This window comes from Ipomoea nil, unplaced genomic scaffold, assembly GCF_001879475.1.
Source record: "Ipomoea nil cultivar Tokyo-kokei standard unplaced genomic scaffold, Asagao_1.1 scaffold1334, whole genome shotgun sequence".
Taxonomy (NCBI): Eukaryota; Viridiplantae; Streptophyta; class Magnoliopsida; order Solanales; family Convolvulaceae; genus Ipomoea; species Ipomoea nil.
Window position 1 is genome coordinate 309,647 of NW_017617762.1, and position 25,359 is coordinate 335,005.

The window sequence follows — 25,359 nt, forward strand, 5'->3', positions numbered from 1 at the left end:
CAATATCCCTGACCGATCTTAACCGGCCTAGTTAACAATTGGGATGGTTCTCAGCCCATTCAATTGCCTGTATAGCCCAATTGGTCTTAACCAAGTTGGGGTCATGCATCACGTAACACACAATAGCACATAATGACACATTGTTCACATAGGGAAGGGGGAACATATAATTAAGCTTACATGTGATCATTCACATTCTAAGAATAGTTCCTAAGGGCTCATATAACTTCCACCTAGGTCCACGGGTTACCAATTCAACTAGCATGCAATTCCTAAGACTCGTTTAACCTACGAATGGTACCCGAAATTCCAGACTAGACTCAGGCACGACAAACGGGGTCCGTTGGGACACCATGGGGAACGGGGAACATCAAACGGGGAAGCTGGGGACCCGGGGTGGGGTTTGGAACAGCAGGTAGCCGGTGGGTGGGGGTCACCCGCCGGCTGCCCGCCGGTGGGTGCTGTTTCGGGCAGCGGGTAGCCGGCTGCACGGTGGCTGCCCGCTGCCGGGCAGCGCCTCTTTGGGTAGCGGGTAGGTGGTGGGTTACCCCACCCCCACCTACCCCCCACTGACTCATTCATCACAAATTCGTCCCGGGATCCTTTGTGGAACTCGAAACCATGCTTAGACACTTTTAAACGCAAATAACGACATCACATAAGCAATTAATGGATCAAAAGCAATAATCATGTAGGACTTATCCTATTATGACTTCTAAATATAAACAACACCCGAACATGCGAATTCCCACCCAAATATAAATCAAGAACATCCTCAATACAAATTCCCAATCCAACCTAGGGCTCTAATCCCACCCAAATCATCAAGAACATATTTTATTCTTAACATCAAGAAAATATCAAGATTCGTCAAAAATCATCATATCATAATCAAGAACTTCTTTTTAACATCAAGGTCATCAAGATTTCCAAGAAAGCATATAAATCATATTATCAATCATCAAGAACATAACATAATTATCATAGAAGAAATCAATCAAGACACAAGAATATAGAGGGAGGCCAAGGAAAGAGATTATAGCGAAGAAAATAGGTTTTGTTGAGACATGGGTTACCTCTTAGCCTTAATTAATTTCCTGGGCTATGAAGGGTCTTTCTTAAAGATTTCTCCTTTCTTGATTTCTACTACGGGAGTTCTTGGAACTTTCTTGTGTGGTGAGGGATTATTTGTGGTGTGTGTTCTAGGTGCCTTCTATGTCCCTATTTATATAATTAAGAGTCCTAATTATGGTCTAAGTGGCATGGGTTTACTAATTCTATTCCTTATAGGACTAAGGGGTTGGCTTTAGGGATAAGGGCCCATGGACCATGGTGGACCATATTAATTAATTAAAGAGAATCCTAACCATAATCTGAATAGTAAAGGTATACTTTCTTTATTCCTAATAGGCTTATGACTCTAGTTTAGGCAAGGGTCCATGATGCGTGGTGGACCACGTTAATTAATTAAAGGGATTTCTAATCAAATTAAATCCTTTTTAATTATTATTAATGGAATTAATTAAATAATTAATTCGAGATTAAGGGCCGTAACACGGGGTGTTACACTCTCCCTCCCCCCCCCCCCCCCCCCCCCCCTTACAAGAAGCTTCGTCCCCGAAGCTTAGAAATCATTTTGGGGTAAAGAGCCCGAATTAGTATAGTAGTTCATAAGGAAAGTATTATATGGGAAATATATACACATACACATATAAATTTACTGGGTTTGAGCCTAACTATTGTGCTTGCAAAATGTACCGAATAACAAGGTCACGAATATGCAACACAGAATATGTAAGTTCTACGGGTGACTGGTATATAACATAGAAGTCTTACATGTGGCATGTCCCTCATTTAATTATTTTATAATGATTCAACATATAGGATCACGAGTTGTACCGATCATATAATTATTTATGTACCTAAATGAGAGGCAAATGCCACGCGGGTGCAGATTCGGATAGCCGCATAATCATTATAAAGTGTATATGCACATATATCGACACAGGCGAACCTCATTTACGAATGGATGCTGACGTTTAATTACGTAGTGTAGCATGTTGTGAGCCTAGGTGCCGTTCAAGTAGGATCTATGTCTATTCTTTGTGCTTAGCAGATTATTCCAAATATTCACAGTTACAAAATAACAAGCCTAACATGTATGATAATTAACTATTTATGTTATATGCAAAACCTGCAAGTTGGCATGCCTATATGTGTTCAATTGTAATCATGCTATATATGCGATTTCCTTAAGTCTATAGGTATAGAGTGTGAAGGTATGTGGATTTATTTCAAGTATTTAAATAATAACTAGTCCTATGGAATCATAAAACACACATGTGTATTATTCCACACGTTATTCTAGTGCATGATTAACAATTAAATTCGCGTACTTAGTATCGTGGCCTAACCAAACTTTTGTCATATAAATTCAGGAAGGTCATAAATCATATAACAATTATTCAAATAGCGGAAATCAGGTTCTGAGGAAAAGATTATAAGTAATTAGGAGGAAAGTTCTTGCTTTTTATGGGGTAAATAAATTCTGGGGAGACAATAAAATTAGGATCTTTATTTTGTATATCATGGATTACGGTGGGTGATCACATAACAAGTATTGGCACTTATATGCAGGTTGTTTGTAATTAATAATATTGCATATATGTATAGTGGGATGTCCTATAACATACAGTTTTTGTCTAACATGCTTTGTATATATACATAAGTGCGGGTAAGTGTGTATTTTAACGTAAACATGTGAGCTATGTGATTTGACATGTAATGCACATGAAAAATATAAATTCCGACCTATAGTTTGGACCATGCAATTTGCATACAAATATTTTAGTAATTACGAGTAAGATAGCCTAGGTTCACAGGTACTAGAAGTTCTATCTTGAGAATTTAATCATACAAGCACTTAGGAAAATTAGTTTTATCTTGGTGGTAATTAGATTTTAGGTAGGCATAACTCTTACCTCTAGAAGCCCGGGATACCCAAGCAACTTTAGAGTTGAAGACCCTTGGTTGCTAATTCCTAACTTAATTGATGACCTGATGATGAGGCTAAAGTTTTTAATTATTTAGGGGAGGTAGGAGTGGTAACACGGAGGTCATGCGAGGGGGAAAGTAGAATTAGGGCTATTCCAGGGTATGTGTATATATATGTATATATGTAATAGTGATGTAGTTTGTACGGAATGATATTTCAGGGTTAGGATATGCTAAGGTCAAGCTTATAGGTGTGCGTAAGATTATTGTAGCTAGGGTGCATGTGTATGGTTTGGGGGCTAGGGATTTATTGTATATAATGTAACAATTTATATGGATACGTATGAATAGGGGAGGATGTTCTATAGGTTTACAAGTTTATACACATATATAGAGATTTAAGCGTATAGGGATGTACCATACGTGGCGCAACCATTTTTAAGATTAGGCAAGTGATTTAGGATTAGGGTGTAATAAAAATGAAAATAATAACAGCAATAATAATAATAATAATAATAATAATAATAATAATAATAATAATAATAATAATAATAATAATAATAATAATAATAATAATAATAATAATAATAATAATAATAACAATTCGGTGTAAGTGTAGCATATGAACGTAATTGGGGTTTACTACATATCTTATATATATATATATATATATATATAATAGGAGTTTTAGGGGAATATATCTAGGATAGTAGTGATGTACCTATTTATGTATAAATGTTTGTTTTAGGGGGGTCCTTATCTTAGTGGTAAGGGTCCTAAACAAGGTATGGGAAGCTTGTGGTCTATTATGCAACATGGACCAAGGTCTAGAGGGATAGTTTTAAGATAGTTTGGGGCGCAATATATTTTCCCACGGATAATTTCTAGATGACCACTTGTTTTAGGTTTCTACCGGTTTCACTTAGATTGTATTTCGGGTCGAAACTTAATACGCAATGTATCCGAGGGTTTAGATTTCTAGAAATAGGATTAGTCCCTATAATTTCTATGTAACATATAAACAAATCAATTAGGAAGATAATTTGATTTTCATGTTCAAGCATTAGATTATTATTTATATGTTTAAATACATAGGAAGTATCATGGGAGGCACACACAGGCACAATGGATCAATAAAATGAGAAGTCAAGAAAACATACCGGACCAGTGGGCGCGAGGTGGGCGGTCGACCGCCTGTCAAGTCCCCACTGGAATGTGGCAGTGGGCACGTGGTGGGTGGTCGACCTCCTACCAAGGCCCCACTGGAACGTGACTGTGAAGGAGGAATCATTTCGGGAAAAACCCCGAGAATGCACAATTTTAAGTTGAAGGAATTTCATACTTATGTGAACAACGAAAGGGGTTTGAATACATGGAAAAACTCATGGGATCACGTTATTAATAAGGAATATGGGAGACTTCAACTAATTATCATAAGGATCCCACACCCCATTCTTCCCCTTCTCAATTAAAGCTATGTTCTCCAAAGTTTCCCTTCATGCAACTCATGTAAGTACTTATCGGGCTATTTAGTGAGTTAACTATATTGGTTAATTATGATAAGGACAAGTGAGCCCTTATAAGTTGAATAAAATTACTAATTACAAGTTCCAAAATACTTTATCAAGTAACAGATATCCAAATAATGCATGTTTGATAAAATAGTTAAGTAATAATATGCAGTTCCTAACACGGTCTAAAGTTAATTAGGAACATATGTTTAAGCAAATAAACAAGTATGATAATCAAAGAGTGATAAGCAACAAAGCAAGTAAAAGCATGCAATGACATCTCAAATTTCTAGGGCCAGTATGTGGAATGAAGAGTTAGTGTGTTGTACCCTTACCTTGATGTGATAAGCGAAGGGGAAATTCTTTAAATTAATGTGGGGTAAAGTGAGGGGAGGTTATGTGATGATAGGTAGGTTCACAATCTCACCGCGCGTCCTAAGATTCCTGAATCCTATGTGCCTAAATACCTACAATTCAAGCCTAATGTCATAATGTCTGGTCTTAAGAGTCATATCCTAGGGTCAAACTTAGGCTCTGATACCAACTATAACACCCCGAAATTTTTCAATTTTTAAGACTTATATAATAAAGGTGGATTCTCATTAAATCCCAAAACATAATATGAAGGAGTACGGGGTGCTATGCCACACCTGAGTTAGAGAACTCAGGTACACACTCTAACTAACTAATATCCTCAATAATGTAAATACATAAGCATGGCACGCAGGCCGAAAGGGAAACTATCTACTCTACGCTCCAAGTCTCTAGTGCGCTCCAGTGCCTACTCCTCTATGCCTGAAAGCCAAATATATCTGTTCAGCGAGAGATGCTGGTAACCCACTCCAACGCGTTAAAATACAATATAGGTATATGTATAGATATAGATATAGGAAAAACCATTTTGAAGCAGGAAGAGATATCCTAGGAAACTCTAGTTTCAAAACCGGAATAGACTCGACAGATAGGGATAAGCATATCAGACAATAATAACAACATCATAAGGAATACGCATTTACGGGCACAAGCCACTTCTCAATTCCAATCCACATCGTCATCCAATCATCATTCATATCACATAATCATCGATGGCGCCACGGGACCAATCGCATGCCCCGAACATGAGGGTTAATGCCTATAGCATTAACACGGCCCCGCAGCACCCTACCTCAGTACCGCAGTACGAGGGGAGTTGATCACAACCAACCCTTGGAGAACCGCTGACGAACTCAACGTCGGACCACGATCCGACACACCGCTGACGCGCCCAGTCGGTGGACCGTGATCCCCTTTACAAGGGGGGACTTACGACCCTACACACCGTTGGTGCGCACGATCGGCGGGCCGTAGCGGATCAAGCCCGACACACCGCTGAGCTAAACTCAGTCGGTGGGCAAAGATCCTCGGAGACTACGGTCCTGCATACCGATGTCCCACCACTCGGTGGATCGTAGCCAGTCGTAGCCCTACACACCGCCTGATTACTCAGGTCGGTGGACTACAACCTTCCTCGGCTTGTTGGCCCCATACCGCCTGGCGCATCCCGGTCGATGGGTCATATCACCGAGGCCCATGTGGACCTTCAGTCCTATACATAATCTTTATATACCTGACCGGTCCCTACCAGCCTGGTTAACAGTTGGGATGGTTCTCAACCCATTCAACTGCCCGTATAGTGGACCTCAGTCCTATATCATATCAATATCCCTGACCGATCTTAACCGGCCTAGTTAATAGTTGGGATGGTTCTCAGCCCATTCAACTGCCTGTATAGCCCAATTGGTCTTAACCAAGTTGGGGTCATGCATCACGTAACACACAATAACACATAATGACACATTGTTCACATAGGGAAGGGGGAACATATAATTAAGCTTACATGTGATTATTCACATTCTAAGAATAGTTTCTAAGGGCTCATATAACTTCCACCTAGGTCCACGGGTTACCAATTCAACTAGCATGCAATTCCTAAGACTCGTTTAACCTACGAATGGTACCCGAAATTCCAGACTAGACTCAGACACGACAAACGGGGTCCGTTGGGACACCATGGGGAACGGGGAACATCAAACGGGGAAGCTGGGGACCCGGGGTTGGGTGTGGACCAGTGGGTAGCCGGTGGGTGGGGGTCACCTGCCGGCTACCCGCCGGTGGGCGCTGTTTCGGGCAGCGAGTAGTCGGCGGGTAGCCGGCTGCCCGGTGGCTGCCCGCTGCCGGGCAGCGCCTCTTTGGGCAGCGGGTAGGTGGTGGGTTCCCCCACCCCCACCTACCCCGCACTGACTCATTCATCACAAATTCGTCCCGGGATCCTTTGTGGAACCCGAAACCATGCTTAGACACTTTTAAACGCAAATAACGACATCACATAAGCAATTAATGGATCAAAAGCAATAATCATGTAGGACTTATCCTATTATGACTTCTAAATATAAACAACACCCGAACATGCGAATTCCCACCCAAATATAAATCAAGAACATCCTCAATACAAATTCCCAATCCAACCTAGGGCTCTAATCCCACCCAAATCATCAAGAACATATTTTATTCTTAACATCAAGAAAATATCAAGATTCATCAAGAATCATCATATCATAATCAAGAACTTCTTTTTAACATCAAGGTCATCAAGATTCTCAAGAAAGCATATAAATCATCTTATCAATCATCAAGAACATAACATAATTATCATAGAAGAAATCAATCAAGACACAAGAATATAGAGGGAGACCAAGGAAAGAGATTATAGCGAAGAAAATAGGTTTGGTTGAGACATGGGTTACCTCTTAGCCTTAATTAATTTCCTTGGCTATGAAGGGTCTTTCTTTAAGATTTCTCCTTTCTTGATTTCTACTACGGGAGTTCTTGGAACTTTCTTGTGTGGTGAGGGATTATTTGTGGTGCGTGTTCTAGGTGTCTTCTATGTCCCTATTTATATAATTAAGAGTCCTAATTATGGTCTAAGTGGCATGGGTTTACTAATTCTATTCCTTATAGGACTAAGGGGTTGGCTTTAGGGATAAGGGCCCATGGACCATGGTGGACCATATTAATTAATTAAAGAGAATCCTAACCATAATCTGAATAGTAAATGTATACTTTCTTTATTCCTAATAGGCTTATGACTCTAGTTTAGGCAAGGGTCCATGATCCATGGTGGACCACGTTAATTAATTAAAGGGATTTCTAATCAAATTAAATCCTTTTTAATTATTATTAATGGAATTAATTAAATAATTAATTCGGGATTAAGGGCCGTAACACGGGGTGTTACAGCCGCCCTCCGGGAACCCCCTCCACTTACGCGCTGAGAACGAGTGGTCGAAGCTCCTTTGTTTTCTCGCGGTCTGCTCACTACAGGTAGTTCATTCTGGATCTGTTTCTCTACCATAACCACATTCGGTCTCCTCATAGCATTACCCTCAGTCCTCTCTGCGCGAGCCCTTTGCCGCGACTCTAACCCGCTTCCTGACTTCTCCACCATCTCCTGCTCCGCACCATCAGGTCCCCCCTCATCGTCCCTTTCTTCCTCCCCTACTGCCAAGGCCGCAAATCTGGAAGCTGGAGCATATTGATTCCGGCCATGCGTCGCCGCCTATCTCCTTTCTTCTGTTCCTCGATTGGATTTTTCTTGTCTTCTACCTCCATTTCTGCTTTTTCGCCCTAGCGCAATCATCCATGCTCCAAACGGTTCTGCTCCGATTGTAACTCCACGTGATTCCCCTGGGCCTTTGATTTCTGTCTCTCTGTTTTGAGGATTATCGCGTGCATTCTCAGGTCTGACTGCATTGGGGCATGCATCAGGTGTATGCCCATAAATGCCGCACGTGAAACACACCAAATGGATGCCCTCATAAGCCACCGATCTCACACGTCCCTTATACTTGAATTTCGAAATCAACGGCTTTGATATATCAACTTCGACGCATATTCGTGCGAACATCCCTCGTGACATCATGTTTGTGGCTTGATCAACGCGGATCATTCTTCCCACCCTGTTCCCCAATTTCCTGAGAAAGATTAGACTATAGTACTCAGCAGGTAGACACGGGATTCTTACCCATACTAAGACCTTCTCTGTGACGTCTGAGAACGGATTGAAGTCCGGCATCCATGGTTTGACGATCAGATAATGGTCCATGACCATCCATGGACCCTCAAACATAGTATGTTCCAAGTCTTCTACCGCTCCAAACCACACTATGAAATACCCGTTGTCAATCGCGATTAGCTCCATCTTTCCTATCGGTTTCCACATGGACGTTAGTTGGCGCAATAAGTACGTGTACCCGATCGATCTGCCCATAACTTTAATGATAATCGCCAACCTCTATGGCGCCCTGATCTGTCGAATCTCCGCCTTCGACAGACGTATTGTTGGACATAGAGGATCATCATCCTCCTCGTTCGACATTTCCTCCTGGTCCTCGTCTTCCTCCGCGTCTGCGTGCCCCGGCGTCGTCTCCACATGGCCTGTCACGGTTTGAGCATATGTCCGCCCTGCGACCTCCGGAACCTGAGAAACAATGGGAATCGTTACTGGGTTCGATGTTTCCCCCTCACCTGTTACCTGCATGGTCAGTGGCGCCATCGGTGCCCCCATGTCCTCAATTGGTATCTCCAAAACAGCATCGACTTCCGCAGAGAAGCCCGTCATAGGATCCATCGAGGTGTCTACCGCCTCACCGAAGGTGGTTTTGGCCTTTTTCGTGCTTCGCTCAAGCAGATCGCGGTCCTCTTCCGACCGTTGGCTAGAGAGCGTTTCCCTGTTCATTTTCGTGAAGTTAGATTTTAATTGATAATTTATTTACCTCTTACATACTAAGGAATTATAAATGATGTTTGAATATTAGATATAAGATCTCGTACATCATACGTAGAAATTGCTAGTAATAATATAAGATGTATTTCACGTATTATTTGTATATGTTTAGTCTTATTGATTCAAAATTTCTTGTATATGTTTTAAAGATTATTATAATATCAAATTGTATCGTTTCATTTTCGTTAGGTTTTAACCTAATTAGATATACCCATTGATGTTAACTATATAATCTGGGGTATAGTTAAGTGGAATGAACTCATCTATTCTTAATCAATTCAAAAGTCAATAGATTGATTCTCTATCTTTTGGATGGAGCAATTTTAAATATCTAACCCACCTTAGCTTAAGTATAGAACAATTTTAAATCTCTAAACTAGTTGTCTCATCTTTTAGAGGTGCTTACAATTCAATAAATTAAACCGATTAGTTATTGTGTGCAACGGTGGATATCTTGGATTACACTCATGATAACTATACATATGCCCTACTTAACAATCTCGCAAAATTATATTTTGAATATATATTATACATACATGTTACGAGACAATAGAGTAGTCAATATATATATATATATATATATATATATATATATATATATATATATATATATATAATTGCAATTCACAGGTCACTATATTCCCTCAATTTAATCACCATTATATTCATTTCCCCGGCCATGTGGGCAGCATACCATCTAGTTGCCTGCCTAAATTAATTAAGTCCCTTTTCTTTATTTTGTTTTCTCATATTCAGGATTATTACAAAATTAATAAATATAATATATCTATTATATCGGTAAAATATATAATATTAGGTTTAAAAATTTTCACATAGGGTATGCGGCAACTGCCCGAGAGGTGATTTGTAACAAAGTTTACAGGGAACAAAATAAAGTAATCTCGCTAATATAGCTAGAAACTTAAATCTTGGGTCAATGTTCTTGACATCGTTTCCCCTTCTCTTGACCTGACATGATGGCAGACATGGTGGGTGCGATCGAGTATCGCGCTATTTCTTTGTAGACGCCTTATGTCGGGCCGGGGTGTCTCCCTCCTACAGTCCTACATGTACCTAAAAAAAATAATAAATAACAAGTTTGTCATGATTAATTCAACCAACACTCCTATCATTTACCATTACTTCATTTTTTATAGTCCATGATTTTATATATGCATTATTGCATCTATCCCTTAATATAATCTCAAGATTTTGTATACAATATTTGAGAACGTACAAAGCTGGCAGAAAGTGAGTCTGGCTGGCCACTTAGCTAATTAAACTATACGCTTAACCACTGTAGTTATCGATAATGAACAGTTTAGACCAAACCAATTTCCAAGGCTTGACCAATCTTTGTTGAAAATGTATGTAATGACATTGTTTTTCTCAAATTATACCTTTTTTCAAAATGAGTAGATCTGATCTGTTCTGTTGTCCTCTCCACTTTAATTCATTTTCTTTAATCATTTCTTACAAAAAGGCCAAATGCTGGTGGTGCACATAAGAATCTGTCTACTTTGAACATGATTCCTGCATTGTCCCCGTCGAGTTTCAAACATTAATTTCTTGTCCTAAATACTACCTATTGAATCAGTGAGCTTAGCCCGTGCCTGATCTCTTTAATCATTTCTACAATCATTGCACATGCCAACAATATTTCTTTCTCATGAACCATCCCAGATCATGCATTCACCCATGGCATCTTTAAATAACCATATATATATATATATATATATATATGCAACATCTATCTCTATCATATCAAACTTGCTATCTTATTTTTGCAGTAATGGGATTCCATCACTGGGGGCGCCGGTACGAGAAGCTTGGTTGCGAGGAGGAGGAGGGGGAGGAGAGGCGGGCGCGGCCGCGGTGGGTGGTGAGGAGGGTGAGAGGTTTAAGGTTGACGGGGTCCAGGTCCAAGAAGAAACTGAAGTACTGGAAGGCTTTTTCTGTGGTGATTTTGCCAAGGAAGATTGCTAGAGTGTATGGGGAGATAGCCAAAAGAGTGAAGATAATGGAAAATGTGTGTCCTGCTATTGTCTTCTCATCTTCTCAATGGGGACTTCCTGTTCTTTGTCATTCCACTCTTCTTCTCCCAAAATGTTGAATCTTTAACCACAAGAGTTCTCAAACTCTGCCAGACAGAGAATTTTGGAGAATGTAAATTATGGTCACTCAATGACTCAGCAGACAGGCCAAATGTGGTGTATTTAGGCATTTCTTATTCCATTCTAAATTGTAGAATCATGGAGTTGCCTTTCTTTTAATTTGATAGGCCGGACCACCTTAATTATCCAATTCACCTATATATGATCGAAATTTATATGTATGATTGATCAATTATGGATGCATGGGATTATATTATAAATTCTTCGTGGTGCAAACTTTGATTTCAGCATATATATACTTCAATTTGTTTCCATAACCAACATTTCTTAGTGAATGCTTGCTAAATAAAGGGATACGACTGCAATATGCAATGTTTATTTTCGCCAACAATTACAGGAGGTTAATTAATGTGATTGATTTTTTGTACAATATACTTATAATTTGTGGATGAATAAGTCCCGAAAAATACAAATTAAACAACCGATCAGCGAACGTGAGGACCAAGGTTACCGTGAGAATTTGATACACTCCTGACCTCTTGGTATAGTAGGGATGATCACAGTTCGATTCGAACCGAACTATATATACACGGTAGAAATCAAACCAGAATTGGAACGGTTTTGATTCAGGTGTAGAATCCGAATCCAAAATTTTCTGGTTCCAATTTGATAAAATCGGGAACAGAACCACTGGTTCCTGTCCCAAACTGGAAAAAAAAATTCACTGCTACTAAAGGAGAAGCTAATGACTCTTAAAAAATACAACAAAAAAAAAGGTAAGAGAATTACGTGTACTTTGATTCTTATTGAAATTTCAATAATATACGCAGGCTACTTAATCTTGGTAAAAAATAAAATAAAATAAAATAAAAAAAGTTCAAAAGTTGCTAGTTTCGGAATCGGAATCTTCCTAAAAGGTTCCAGTTTCAGTTTGCCCTTTTTCGGAACCATGAATCGCCGGATCGAAACCAAAATCGAACAGTGATAACGTCTACCTAAACGTGAGAGAACCTCTATTCTATATAATTCAAAATTTTCAAAAAAGTGTTTCAATTTGCCATTTTTCGGAACCATGAATCACCGGATCGAAACCAAAATCGAACAGTGATAACGTCTACCTAAACGTGAGAGAACCTCTATTCTATATAATTCAAACTTTTCAAAAAAGTGTTTTAATTTGCCATTTTTCGGAACCATGAATCACCGGATCGAAATCGGAACCGAATTGTGATTACGTCTTCCTGCACATGAGAGAACCTCTATTCTATATAATTCAAACTTTTCAAAAAAGTGATATATATATATATATATATATATATATATATATATATATATATATATATATATATATATATATATATATATATATATATAGGGAAGGGATCAGGTGCATTTGTGGCTTCCCGTACGGATGTGCGGTGAATTAATGTGCGTGAGGTTTATACTTAATGTGCGTGAGATTTGTACTCAATGTGTCTGAGATTTGTACTTAATGTGCGTCATGTTAATATGCGTGAGTTTTGTACTTAATGTGCCTGAGTATTGTGTTTAATGTGCGTGAGATTTGTGCTTAATATGCGTGAGTATTTCATAATTACGAGCTCAGAAGGAAGCAGAACAGAAACTCACGCACATTAACGCCCAAGCTTCTTGTTACTTCTTCCTTCAATTTGGACATGGATTCTGGATTATCAGCTACCTTCAGTGCAGTTGAATGTTTATATAGATGACGTACGCACAGTAAAATTTGCACAGCAGCTAAGTGTGGATTTCTGTGGTATATTATTCCCATAATTCTTAACCACCATAGCCCGCCTCCGCATCATCATCATCACGGAGGGGACAATGGCTACTGGGGATGGGGAAGAAGCTGACATCAATATTTTCTGCTGCATTTTACACATTCACGCACATTAAGTACAAATCTCAGGCACATTAAGCACAACACTCACGCACATTGAGTACAAATCTCACCACATTAATCCACCACACATCCGCACGGGAACCTTTCACTGTATATATATATATATATATATATATATATATATATATATATATATATATATATATATATATATATATATATATATATATATATATATATATATATATATATATATATATATATATATATATATATCTAAAAACATAATAAGTCTCAACTCTCAATTGAGGTTATATCCTTGATTTATGTCCCTCTTTTTGTATGCAAATAAATGTGTACATTTTACTTTAAATGTTGTACATTCTAATGTTATTTGACAAAACTACCCTTACACCGTTATAACACCGTTAGTTTTTAATTCTAACATTGATAACACATCAATATTACCATACACCTATATCTATCATATCTTTTTCTTATTTTTTAATTATCATTTTATTAAAATCATTATATATTAAGTTAATACTTAATTATATTTTAATTCAATTTCTCTGAATGATAAATTATATATGTGTGTTTACAAAATACATATTATTTGTGTATATATAATTCAAATTATAATTTTTAATTATTTATATTTATCAATATTTTAATATTGGGCATGAATTTTCGCGCATCGCGCGTACAAAATGCTAGTATATATATATATTGCTGGAAGCCAACATACCGTTTCCAATGTGAGAACTTCTTTCAAGCCTTAGCTTCCCAACCACATTTTTTCCAACTCAAATTAGTACATACATTTTGAGAATCAATTGATCATTTACTCATTATCTTTAGTATGTGTATAATATATTAATTAAAGAGTTAATATCCAAAATCGTCATCGACTATAGTGGTTTTTCTCAATTTCGTCCTAAACGACTTTGGTGACCTAATATCGTCCCAAACTTTTGTGTTTCGCTCAATTTAGTCCAAGATTTTTGTGTTTTTGCTCAATTTAGTCCATCATTTGTTATTATGTCCATTTGGTGTTAAATAAATAGACAATTTAGTAATTTTAATATTGGCATCTCTTTACTCATAGACATGTGAACTGCGAAATCCCTTTTTTTTTACGAATTACTCCAGAATTACTCCTAAAACTGCAAATATAAAATTTGATTTGCAGGTCCGGGAGTAAATATGGGTGTAATTCGTACAAGAAAGATGATTTTCGCACTTCACAAGTTGAAAGTAAAGAGAGATCAATATTGACATTACTGAATTGTCCCTTAATTTAACACCAATTTGACGGAATAACAAATGGAGGACTAAATTGAGCGAAACACAAAAGTCTGGGAAGATATTAGGTCACAAAAGTCGTTTATGACGAAATTGAGAAAAACCACTATAGTCGAGGACGATTTTGGGTATTAACTCATTAATTAAATTAAACATCTTAATTAAAAGAATTCGAATCTACTTTAACCATATCCAAATCAAAAGTTGATCCCACTAAAAACTATACCTCAAAATAATCACATTAAATGTCAATTTTAACTAATTTTTCCAACATAACTTTCATATAATAAAAAAGCCGGGTCCCTGATGCCACTATTTTAACCCGGCCCAAATCAAAAATTGATCCCACTAAAAAGGACCGTTATACCATGGACCTGAGTCGACTTTGCAAGGTAGACTCGGGTCTAAAATGCACAATATAATTTACCTAAGGAATATTCACAATTTACATACTAAATGTACACAATTTGAATTGTGAACATTTAGTATGTAAATTGTATATGTAAATTTTGAACATTCAGTATGTAAATTGTGTATTTTGGACCCAATTCCGCCTTACAATGTGGACTCCACAGAATAATTTGTCACTAAAACCACATGATAAATTTAAATGTTAATTTTAACTAATTTTTCGAATAACTAATTACTTTCGTACTATAAAAAAAAGCCTGGTCCCTGATGTCACTATTGAACAAATTAAAGATCAGAGTTATTAACGCTACATACCCTTAAATTAATTAATGAGAGGTGTATATATATATATATATATATATATATATATATATATATATATATATATAATATATATATATATATAGACCTACTACACTGAACATGCATGTGGAACCATCCAATAAATAGCATTGCAATGATATTGATGAATCTAGTGGAATGACTAAGCATTGATATTATTGCAGATTTGCAGTCCCATTCTCCAGTGTTCCCTTTGGCAGAAACAAATATTAAGGCAGCTCAAATTATTTTGATTTGGTGGGCATCATAAATGACACTATCTAGGCCCCCATGTTGTACCGTCAAGGCTTCTTCACATTCTGATCTCAGAGCAGTACAGGTGATCCATGGCGATATGCATGTCCCCTGGCCTGGCCCCCTCCCCACTCCCACACATGCTTTTAATCATACTAAACCTCCAAAACAAGCCAATAATAACAACATTAATGATAGGCATTTAAGTTTTGAAAGAGAATTACTAAATATATAATAGGGTGTTTGGTAAATAGCTGTTAGCTGATTGGGTTAGTGAGTTTGACTAGTTGACAGCATTAGCTGATTGTAGAAAAGTGTTTCGTAAATTAGCTGTTAGTTAATAGCTGGTTACATGCAAAATGACTTTTTCAAAAAGCTGATTGAAAAAAGTTATTTTGAGCAGCTTTTTGAATTTTAGCACTTTAGAACAATAAATTGTTACAAAAAGCTAATTAATCAAACACTCCTAATCATGTATGTTCATTGCAACGTTCCTTGTACAGTTTGAAACAGGCACCGCGAGCGTGGTTTCACCGTTTGTAGGCTTTCCTATTATTAGTTGCCTTTCGGGCTTCTAATATAAGACCGATGCGTCCCTTTTTGTTTACTCACAGGGCTCTATGCAAGTGTGTCTCTTAGTCTACGTTGATGATATTCTCTTCATGGGGAATGATGCAGGCCTGGTTTCTACGTTGTTGGCACACTTTCTACTGCTTCTAAAATTCGTGATCTAGGTGACCTAGGCTTTTTCTTGGGATTTAAGTGGTGAAAACACCTGATGGTGTTTGTTGCCCCAGCAACGATACATGACTGATGTTCTACAACGTGCTGGAATGTCTCAGTGTAAGCCTTTCGCAACACCCATCCCGGTGTCACGTCATATGGAGGACTCGGACGAGCCTTATTTAGATCCGACACAGTTTAACAGTTTGGCTGGGGTTGCAGTACCTTACGGTGACCAAGCCTGATCTTTCCTATGTTATCAATCGGTTGTGTCAGCATATGCATGCTCCTATGGTGGCTCATTGGGCGTAGTTAAAGAGGGTTCTGAGGTATGTGAAGGGCACCTTGAGTCTTGGCATACGTTTGAATAAGTCCTTGTCTTTAGACTTGCATGCCTTTTCTGATTCAATTCTGAGTGGGCTGGTTGTCCTTCTGATCGTAAGTCAACTAGTGGGTTTGCTAGTTTCCTTGGTTCTAATTTGATTTCCGAGGTCTGTAAGAAGCAAAGGACGGTTGCTCGTTCCTCTACTGAGGCAGAGTACAAGTCTCTAGCTGATTCTACTGCTGAGGTAACATGGTTTATCTCTTTATTACGTGAGCTTGGTATTGGTTCTGTTTCTTTGCCAAAATATAATTGTGGTGTGATAATCTTGGAGCAACATACATGTGTGCAAATCTGGTGTTTCATGCTCGAACTAAACACATAGAGATTGATTATCACTTTGTACGTGATAAAGTAGATGCAGGTGAGATTACGGTTCATTTCATCTCCACGAAGGATCAGGTTATTGATATTTTTACAAAGCCGCTGGCAGCTTCTCGTTTTTCCTATCTTCGTGACAAGCTTTAGATTGCCTCGCTACCTCAGCTTGAGGGGGAGTATTAGGACAGTGTATTTGTGTTGTATTAAAATTCTATCATGTATGTGTGTATTTAACATTATCTGCTGTAACTATTCTACGGTTAATGAAACACAAGTTCTAATCAAAACAATAATGATAGTAACGTTACAACACATTGATTCCTCAGCTCAAAACCAATAATTGTAGTTATTACAATAACAATAGCAATAATTATTATGTAATAACAGATCTGTAACATTATTACATTACCAATAATGGTTATTAAATGTTACAAAATAGTATCATTATTAACATATATATGTTTTGGATCAAAAATGAAATTATTTCAAAATTATGATTCCAAATCATATTATTTCAAAATTCAAAACTAATGACGACAATAACGTTACAAACTATTGATCCATTGGTTCAAAAATTCTATACTCGTTATTACTGTAATAATTTCTAATAATTATTGCATAGTAGTAATAATAACATTAGAGTTAATACCCAAAATCGTCCTCGATTATAGTGGTTTTTCTCAATTTCGTCCTAAACGACTTTGGTGACCTAATATCATCCCAGACTTTTGTGTTTCGCTCAATTTAGTCCTCCATTTGTTATTCCGTCAAATTGGTGTTAAATAAAGGGACAATTCAGTAATGTCAATATTGATCTCTCTTTACTTTCAACTTGTGAAGTGCGAAATTCCTCTTTCTTGTACGAATTACACCCAGAATTACTCCCGGACCTGCAAATCAAATTTTATATTCGCAGTTTTAGGAGTAATTCGTAAAAAAAAAAAAAAAAAAAAAAAAAAAAAAAAAAAAAAAAAAGATTTCGCAGTTCACATGTCTATGAGGAAAGAGATGCCAATATTAAAATTACGGAATTGTCTATTTATTTAACACCAAATGGACAGAATAACAAATGAGGGACTAAATTGAGCAAAAACACAAAAGTCTGGGACTAAATTGAGCGAAACACAAAAGTTTGTGACGATATTAGGTCACCAAAGTCGTTTAGGACGAAATTGAGAAAAACCACTATAGTCGAGGACGATTTTGGGTATTAACTCAATAACATTATAATCAATTTTCTTAATTGTAACTGAATAACATTTAATAACAATAAATATTATTAGTAAATGTCGCATAATATCATCATTATTACCATGAATTTTTGGATAAGAAAATTAAATGAATTTCAAAACATGATTTCTAAAATCATAACCATAATCATAATGGCAATTAAGACTCAGAAAGATGCAATATCCAATTGCCATAAAAAATATTTTTCTAAAATCGTGATAAAAAAATCATACTCCATAAATTAAAAAATAAAATACTATAGAATTATGACAAAATTGCAAATTTCCATAATTATAATGAATAGGCATAATAAACACATTATATTATAACAATTAGGAGACATAAAATGGAAAAACAATTGTTGAAACCACAATTATATTCTTTTAAAGTATTTTCAAAAAGTAATAAATTCATGCCAATATTGAGTTGCAATTAAAATTAATAATAACACTAAAAAATCCATAAAATAATGATAATATATTCTTTTAAATAAATCTACGGCTCCAGACCAGGCAAATATATATCATGTTGATTAAAATGGTAATAATGAATTAGCAAAACTTGGTAAGCTAGCAGCATAATTAACGCAAAGTAGGTGACAATCAGTTATCATTAGTAATAACGTTAACCTATTGACGTAATTATTGGCATAAACATTTATAAGTGGAAAACGTAAAAGTTATAAAAAAAAATACCTTAATTAATGCAAAATCGTGAGCCTATCTAAAGCTGCATTATATTACCCAAACGACCATCTCGTTTGCTGCTTTAATGTTCCACATTATTCTTGCCAGAAACCATGGAGGAAAGGCAAGAATGCATGCCGGAAAATGAGAAGTTGCACCTGAGGAAAGGCAAAATTGTGTTGGACAGAGCCTCGGGTCCGAGAGAGCGACAGAAACCTGAGTCCAGGAGAGCTATGGGGTATTCATCAAGGTCTCAAAAGAGCATGTGATTTAGGATTCTGTAAAGTGGTGATCGAGTCTGACTGTGCCATGCACAGCTATTAACTACATGAACAATAATGATGATGTCGGGGGTTCTAAAAGGAACCTAGTTGACATGTGCAGAGACATGAGAGAAGGGAATTGGGAAGTCCGCTTTAACCATATTCCGAGGGAGCAGAACAAGGTGGCCAATGCGATCGCCAAAGGAGCCTTACATCAAGAAGCGGAATCTCGAAACATCAACCATGCGCCGCAAAGCATATTGAGACATCTGCGCGAAGACGAGATTGTTGTGTGTAAATGGTACGTAAATATGAAGACCCAAGCTGATCTGTAGGTGTTTTATACGAACTGGAATTGGATAGAATGAAGAACAACGATCTGTGGCATGTCTAAAAACACTACCTTAAACTTAATATTATATTTCAAGTGACGGGTCGGCAAGTTTTCGACAGGCGACACAAATTAGTAGTAATGCTCAAACGATAAATAAGATGGACAAACGAAGAAGAAGATTGCAAGAAAAATGCTCTATCCGTTCGTTTTTCTCTGCTCAACTGGAGGAGTACGTATTTAACTATTTATACTATGAGGCTTCAACAAATTCCAGCATGTAGTTTATCACTTGTAAATATTTTTCTCAAAAGGACCAACACCTCATTCATCTTCAATTGAGGTATTTATAGACTCCCTTGGATTTGTTCATTGGATGGTGACAGGATAATGGTGCTGGCACCCTACCCGGATCATAAGCAGCATCTGACCCGACACCACATGGAATGGTGCTGGCACCCGACCCAGATCATAAGCAGCATCTGACTCGACACTACATGGAAACCCAACGGGCAAAACTCCAACGGGCAGAATTTCAACGGTTGTCACCATTGATGAGAGAGAATTAAAGGATTAGCTCCCCATTTATGCTTCATGTTGTTACCGTTAGCAGCTTTTGTATAAGTAGGGGCTCCCATCAGCTTGGAGGGGGACGTTCAATACTCTGGACAAAGACACTGTACTCTCGATACTGAGACAAAAGCAATACAACTATTGTTACTTTCTTATAACGTTATTATAGTATTATTACCGGTAACATTATTACCGTCAGATGGAAACAAAATTCAAAAGGATAGTCTCTATCCAATGTGTAATAACCAGTGGTTTGCGTGTTGCGTTGTCCATGTCAAAATTTTCTAGTTGTTGTTTGACTTTTAGTTCATAAATTTATTTGCTTTTCAACTTGCTCTCTGTCTTAGCTATTTTATGAAAATCCTCTTTGATATGTGCACCTAGGTATCTGTGTGGTGATAATATACCCAATCACTATACTGTCGGTGTGATTGTGCGGATTGTAGTGTGACTTGAACGATTGGTACTAGGTTACTTCTCTATTTGGACTCTTAGGTTTCTGCTTAACTTTCACTACAATCACCTTCTCGGACAACCTTTCGGATTGGGTGACTTTAAGTCACCCCAATTATTATCCAATTGATTTACCTTCTAGTCCCAAATAAACCATTCGATTCTTATTTGGCATTATTTGACCTTTAGACCTTCCGAGTCTTCAACTCTTGGACTTTTCGGTCTTGTACTATTTAGTCTTGATCTTTCCTACTGGTGACTCTTCGATTGTACACAATCCCATTGTTGACTATCCAATTATTGATTGTCTAGCACCTTTACTATTTGTTTCTATGAACTATATATCTGGTACAAATTACTTTCCAATTAGTTCTACCTTATCGATTGAACAAATATCCGATAAATTTACCTTATGGGTAGTGAAGTTCATTCCTAAGTTGAAACTTTCGGATGATACAACGAATAAAACCTAAGTCTAAAAATTATAAAGAGTTGGGGACATAATTTTCTAACATGTTTGGTATCATTAAAATGCAATACATTATACAAATAGTTCCTAACAAAAGGGAAGGAAATAAAGCCCTCCTCTCCATCCATAGTTACGATGGAAGCAATCATGCTTCCTCAATTGATGGGGAGTGGCTGAGTCTTGTGATTTGATGGAGAATGAGGTGGTTGCCCCCTCCTAGGATTTGAGAACATGGTAGCCTCATCCATTCTTGTTTATTTTTACAATTTTTATTAATGTATATATAATTATTTCACTTTTGCTCCTACGACTTAGGTCCACTTTTGGTGCACAACTTTAAATTTTTTTAATTTTGGTGCCTAACTTTGCTTCTTTTTTTTTTATCAGTTTTGGTCATTTCGGTCAAATTGGCAGCTAAATGTTGTCAAATTTTATATTTTTAAGGGTAAAACTGTCAACGTAAGAGAAAGTCTTAGTTATCTAAACAAAAGAGAAATTAGAACATTTCACCCCCATTATCAAACACTAAATCACAACATAAAATTTCATACAACTCTTATAATAAACATACACATTCATAAGCTTGAGGGCGACTGCGCTGAGGAGGATTCCCCTGGCACAGTCGATGTTCAGGGCGTGCTTGACAGATGACCAGTCCTAGACGGTGTTGACCATGCACTTTGTCATTTCCAGTGAAGCAGAACAGAGGAGTAGAAGACATTTCCTACGGCGAAAAAAATGAAAACGGTGGATGACAAGAATTGTAGTATTTGTGGGATGGAAAGAAGGTTGGGAATGAATATTCCCGAGAATGTCATTCTCAAATGATGGACAATTTGGAATTGAATATCATGCGATCAAACGCAAGCACACATTTGCAATAAGAAGCTAGAGGAAAGCATTGTGTGCAAGGAGTAGAAGAATGCAAAGAAAAGCAATGAAGTTAGTAAAATGGTGTTAGGTAAATTGGATTGCCTATCCCTTGTGTATGTGAAGTGAATTAACCTAGGAGTGCAACTACATGGTGAATGAGTCTATGTGAGATGACTTCCAATGCCTTTCACCTCTCGGCTACTAGGTTTATCATAGGTGTAGAACCACCTTTAAGTGACTACGTTCCTTATGATCATTCCAACGAACACCTTGTCTACATCTCATTCCCATCTTCGGCCTCTCGAAACATAAAGAAGGGAATTGCAAGGGGGACAAGTCTAGGATTAAGGCACAATCTCTTGCAAGCCTATTCTTACTCAAACCCCAAGCATGTGGTGCGCACTCACACACAAGAGTCCATACAAACTCCCCTTACAACAAGACGTCAACACAAGCCACAACTACCTAGATCAATTCGTACACCACATGCACAATGAAATATGGTCCGCAATTCAAAAAGAGATTTCTAGCCAAGCATTGTCTAGATTGCAATATAAACACAATTGAGCAAGGTAATACAATTATAAGATGGAATTGAAGATGAAAATTGCATGAGATTACCAAGCTAAATTGCTACAATCTACTACATTACAAGAGAACAATCAATGCATGGAGGTAGAGTTGTCAATTCTTCCTTCAATCCTTGAAGATCCTCTTGCTTGGATGGAGAATTGAGATGAGCTTGATCTAGAAGATGACCTACTCTAGAGAGAGAGTTTCCTAATCTACAAAGCTCTGAAATTACACAAAATGAAAGTTAGATTGTGAGTCCCTCTATTCATCACGCCAAAGAAGCCTTTTAAAGTTGAATTTCTGGTGCGTGTATGCACGGGTGTACGCTCGTACGCCCCTGTGTACGCAGTCCATTTCCCGACTTTTCTCATCCACGGCTCGTGGATCTTGCTCGTGGGACTTTAATTTCTATTTCCAATCCACGATGGTCCACGAAAGTGGGCCCTCGTGGATTGGTTGCTTGGCGCCTTTAATTTCTCCATTGCATTCTTCCTCGGTTTGCTTCAGTTCATGCCATTGTGTATGCCTTTCTTTAAGCTCAAGGCCCTTCAAAACATTAAAGTGTATATGTTTATGGGCATTTACAACACATTAGCACATTTCATAGCATTTACACCATAAATCATTCACAATTAGCTTCAACTAAGCACAACGCAACCCTTTAATGACCCATAAAAGGTTGTATCTTTGGCACTTATCACTAGACAGGGGGTGATGGAGTTTGTGAATCCTGTGGCGGATGTCGCGAAGCTAGGCCCAGGCACGAAATGCTAGAAACAGAAGTAAATGGATTCAAGGTCGTAGAGGAGGAAGAACACCGAAAGAATAGAGAAGAATACGACATGGATTAAGATAATGATATGGATTTGCCAATTGTCAACGTTATAAATCCCATAGATCTGTGTCTAATCTCAGCCCGTCTTCCCCATTATTCTCATCAATCAAACAACCATGCCGATACGTGTTTTCTTGAATGAAAAACTAAAAAGTCTCACTTTTGATAATATATTCCTCAAAAATATGCACTCACCCACGAGTTCAATCATCAAAACACATGATTACGGAGTAAAAGACAAGCAAAACTTGCCAGAAAATTATTGATTCTGGCATGTACACTTACTGGCAGCTCACTTTGGGGGAGGGGAAGAAATGTTCTGATTTTACAGTGGTTTTGTTTATATATTGAACATCTTTTTTTGGATTGACAATTTTTACCCTTAAAAATATAAAAGTCGGCAACATTTCATGATCAATTTGACCAGAAGGACCAAAACTGAATTTTAAAAATCATATTAGGCACCAAAATTAAAAAAAAAAAAAAAAATTAAAGTTGTGCACTAAAAGTAATAGGACTTTAAAAGTTGTGTGATTAAAAGGGAAATTAATTTTTGCCAACCAATTTAAGAAATATGTTATTTTGTTTTTTAATTGGCATTCCATAGCAAAATATCATTGAAGACTTGTTTACATGTGAATAATGCAAATTGCACCAATTTTGTAAGAAAAAAAAATATTGTGTGAGATTGTCTCACATATAAAAATACTTCATTTTAACTAAAAAGTATTACATGAAACGATGTGTATCACATAAAACTTATGCATGTTGTAATGTTAAATACGGAGTAGTTCACTTGCACAGTGGTCCAATATCACAAACAACAAAATATTCAATGGCATATTTGACGGTTTTTCCTTTTATTAGTATTTTCATCATATAAATTTTTAAAATAATTACAATGGTTGAATTCCCAACCATAAGGCCCCATATCTCGGCTTGAGCATTTGGAAGGATGTAAATCAGGGTAACTCAATGGTTCAACGGACAGAGCCAAATGCCGGTGTGCACAAGAAATCTGCCTACTTTGAACATAATTCTCACACTGCCGCCGCCGAAATTCAAATATTGGTCTCTTCTCCCAAATACTGTCTACTGAACCATTGAGCTAAGCTTGTGCGGACATAATTACAATGGTAAACAAACTGCAAGCTGACACATTCATATATGTAACACTGTTTTCATTCCTTCCTTAATTCCCACTAATGTAAAGCCAAAATGATATGATGTTCGATGAAATTTATTATATGTTTATTATAATAAATATTACAAAGATGAATTGGGGAATCGATCCCATTCTAATTCTACGCACCTTTGGAAGCCAAATCAGCGATGGACGATGACAAGACATAGGACTCTCCGAACCGAGACGACAGAAATTTAAAGCCTCTGGTCTTGAACTTGAAATGGATCATCTTCTTGACCTTCTTCGCCGCCGCGATGCCTCGTCGTCGCCGTCGTCTCCACCGCCTGCCGCCGTCCTCACCATCTTCCTGCTCTTCTTTGATCGTCGCCAGCTTCATCTTTAGTATCTCCTGGATGTCCATTCTCGATTCTGTCTTCCCCAACCCCAAATTTCTCCGACTCGTGCATGGAACCACCCAAAACAGCTTTCTTGATGATCTTAAAGTCTTCATCATCCTCCTCTGATCTTTCTTCTTCGATCTTCTTTTTGTTCTTCAAATCAATGAATCACCAGAAGCTATTAGAGAGAAGAGTAAGTTGGAAGATTTTTGCTCTGATATATCTTTACAGCTATCTTGATTTTATCATAATAATAACGTAACGTACATATATATTAAGTTATATTTGATTTATTTAATAATTAATTGGCATACAAGTTTTAATTCTCATATCATATCATATATCATATTTATAATATAATATAATATAGTAGGTAACTACCAACTAGCCATTCATTACCTACACCATAAATACAAAAGTAAAGAACGTCATAATACACAAATATCATCCTGCGGAAAGGTTTTGCCAAATTTTCAAACTTATTATTATTTCATAACTAGTGAGTGGTCTATTGTGTACCAAAAAA

The 25,359-nt window shown here is 37.2% G+C and overlaps 1 long non-coding RNA gene across 1 annotated transcript; it reads right to left on the reverse strand.

The window, feature by feature from the left end:
* Positions 1-1,484: 1,484 nt before the first annotated feature.
* LOC109185591 lies at positions 1,485-23,550 on the reverse strand. Its single transcript, XR_002054986.1, has 4 exons — positions 23,470-23,550; positions 10,250-10,255; positions 2,976-2,983; positions 1,485-1,495 (listed from the first exon to the last, which is right to left on the reverse strand). It is a non-coding gene; the product is annotated as an uncharacterized LOC109185591 (long non-coding RNA).
* Between the last annotated feature and the right edge of the window lie 1,809 nt (positions 23,551-25,359).